Source organism: Cynara cardunculus (genome assembly GCF_001531365.2).
Source record: "Cynara cardunculus var. scolymus isolate 2C chromosome LG 7, CcrdV1, whole genome shotgun sequence".
NCBI lineage: Eukaryota > Viridiplantae > Streptophyta > Magnoliopsida > Asterales > Asteraceae > Cynara > Cynara cardunculus.
In genome coordinates this window covers 7,238,774-7,242,115 of record NC_037534.1, presented here as the reverse complement: position 1 = coordinate 7,242,115, position 3,342 = coordinate 7,238,774, and positions in this window count along the sequence as shown.

Genomic DNA, 3,342 nt, shown 5'->3' with positions numbered 1-3,342 from the left:
GTTTATCTGCAGTTAGTTACACGAATTCAGTTATGGGATGAAATCGGATAGGGATGAAATTGTTTAGAGATGAACGGGTTTAAGAGTTTAAGAGTTTTTAAGAGTTTTAGCCAAATGCTTTATAATATAGTATAGATAATCTTTTATAAAGATAATTAAATATTATGTTAAAACTCAATTATTATCGTGATTATATTTTAAATTTTTTATATTTAAAATAAGATATTTATCCTGTATTTAATTATATTTATCAGCAGTTAGTTATACGAATTCAAAATTGAAGCTTTAATAAGTAGTACTTACACACAATTTTACTTGTAATCATGAATTTTTAAGTAATATACATCAATAAACAATATTTCAAGCATAAAAATAGTTTTTAAGAATTTTTTTCAAATGTCTTATAATATAGTATAGATAACTTAATTTAAATTGTTTTTATTAACTCATTGAGTAATAATAGAAAACATATGAATATATGTATATATATATATATATATATATATTTATTTAGAGAGAGAGAGAGAGAGGAGGTTCATTTGAGAAGTGATAAGTATTTGAGAAGTAAATAATTGATCATAGCCCTTCATACGGTCAATATTGGTCAAAAATTGCGACTTTAATTGGTCAAGCGAAAAATAGAGGGGTAGTTTCATAACTGTTACAAATAAGTGACAAACAAATCACAAATGTATATGTAAACTCTTAGTTCATATGTGAATCAATTAATTAGTTCATATGTAAATCACACAAGATTATATGTGACTCAATTAAATATTTCATATGTGAATTACATGGGTTCACGTATAAAAATATAGTTCATATGTGAATTACATTGGTCCATATATATATATATATATTTGTTTTGCCGCTTATTTGTCAAAATTTACGAAACTACTCATCTATCTTCCATATACAATGCGAGAAATTATCCGGTGTTTCACAATTAAAACCACACATCTTGACTAGATGAAGGAATATGATCATTTATTTACTTCTCAAACACTTACCATTTTTCAAATGAACCTATAGTTATATATATAAAGAGAGAGAGAAAGAGAAATTCTCATAAGTCACGTCTTAAAAAACGTTATGACTTTACCACCATGCCAATCCTCACGTTATTTCGAACCTTAATATTTTGGGTAGAGTATATATATGTATATATATATATATATATACACACACACATAGATAGAGAGAGAGAAATTCTCATAAGTTACGCCTTGAAAAACGTTATGACTTCGCCACCATGCCAATCCTCACGTTATTTAAAACCTTAATTTTTTTTTTTGATTAACCTGGATATCCAACCAGCTATGCGAGCCGACTAATCCCAGGGCGACCATCTGTTTTGCAGATAGCCCGGAGTCATCGCATTTGAATCTCCGTAGCCACAAGGGGATTTTTATTTCTTCTTGGATTTGAACATGTGACCTCCTGGTACTTTTGACCTTTTGGAGCCAAGCTCAAACCAATCATGCACCACCATTGTAGTTAGAACCTTAATATTTTGGGTAGAGTAAAAGTTTCTATACATTATATCCCTTTAAACCATATCTACATGAGATTTACTGAGTTTGTTGGATTTTTATGACAGATGTCAAATGTGAAATATCTAGTTGCTAAATTGGATATCTGATGATATATCTTTCTAGATAGCTTTGAATTTGCCCTCTGAAGGGTTGTTTGAATGCTCGAAGGCTTATTTAGTGACGTTAAAGATTTGGAGTGTTGCGCCAATGGCTTTAAACATCCCGATCTTGCTTTAGTTTAACCGTTTGCATTTTACAATTACATATGGACAAAATCTTCGTCGGTTCACCTTCTAAAGTCACATCAAACATCATTATACAATTAGGTTGAATGTCACGTATAATAGGGTTTTCCTGTTGGAACCTTATTTAAATCGAATCATATAATTGGAACGTAAAAGTTAGTGCTTTGATGCAGTTGATAGGAGGTCAAAATTAACACATAGAAATAGGTTCATCTGCTCTCACTCGCCTTTTATAATAATAGACGCAAATTGATTGTAATGTAGATGGCTTAAAAAATTTATATGATTAAACCAAAAAATAAATTACTTCGTTACTGAACTAAAACTAAATTACAAAAAAAAATGAGAACTTTTAAATAGATATTTTTTTCCCAAAATTTTATGATATCTTTAAGTTTATATTTTATTAAAAAATAAAAACATTATCCATTTTCAAGACCACATAAAATCATATTATAAATTGACAGGGACAAAAAAAAAGTATGTAATAAATATTCAAATTGGAACTTTCAAGGATTTTATAACTTCGTTTCAATCCTAAGTCTATGGAGTGTGTGAACGAGAGTGATCTGATTACATAACTGTAAAAGTGTAAAATCTAAAGTTAAAAAATAGTCACATATTATAAAAAACGACACATGATGGCATAACTCAAGGCATCTTGGTATGAATCAAACCTTGCACAAACGTTATATGCATTATTGTAACGGTGAAGATGCGTCGTACACCATAACACATCTTTTCGAGCTATGATTAGTTGAGGTAAACACAAATTGATCCCTGTACCTATGGTTATAAAAAGAGAAATTCTATTTGGTATTTCATATAACTTACGAAAATGCGTCGTACACCAATTATGTTGTGTCCCCTCCGTGATTGTGTGGTGTCCTTATCCCCAAAGCCAAATACGATGACATATAAAACAAATATTTCGTATAGCTTATGAAAACATTATCCCAAAAAAACTCACGACTGACAACGGGGCCGAGAATCCTCTGGACTCTAATTATTGTATAGATTTTATAATCCTCATCCCTATCTTAATACTTGTTGTGGAATATGATTGTATCCCATCGCCATCTTCAACTAGGAACGTGGATCTTTAACATGAAATTACATATTTTCCCTCATTTATCTAATTGCAATATATATATATATATAGAGAGAGAGAGAGAGAGATATACATGTCCTACCGAGACAGAATTTGTAAGTTGTTATCATTTTACTATATATATATATATATATATATATATATATATATATAGGATTAGGTTCACGTGAGACCAAAGGTTTTTCGTAAGACCCGTAAGACCAATTTATGTTCATTGATCAACTTTATAAGCTAATTATCTAATGACCTAAGTTGTATAGTGGTAATTTTGTGATTATTGAGAAGTCTCATGGCAATTTTGTGATTATGAATGTTCAGATTGTAGATCTAAATCCAAGGGTTGAGAATTGGTCTTACGGGTCTCACAAAAAACCCTTGGTCTCATATGATCCCAACTCTCTCTCTCTCTCTCTCTCTCTCTCTCTCTCTCTCTCTCTCTCTCTATATATAT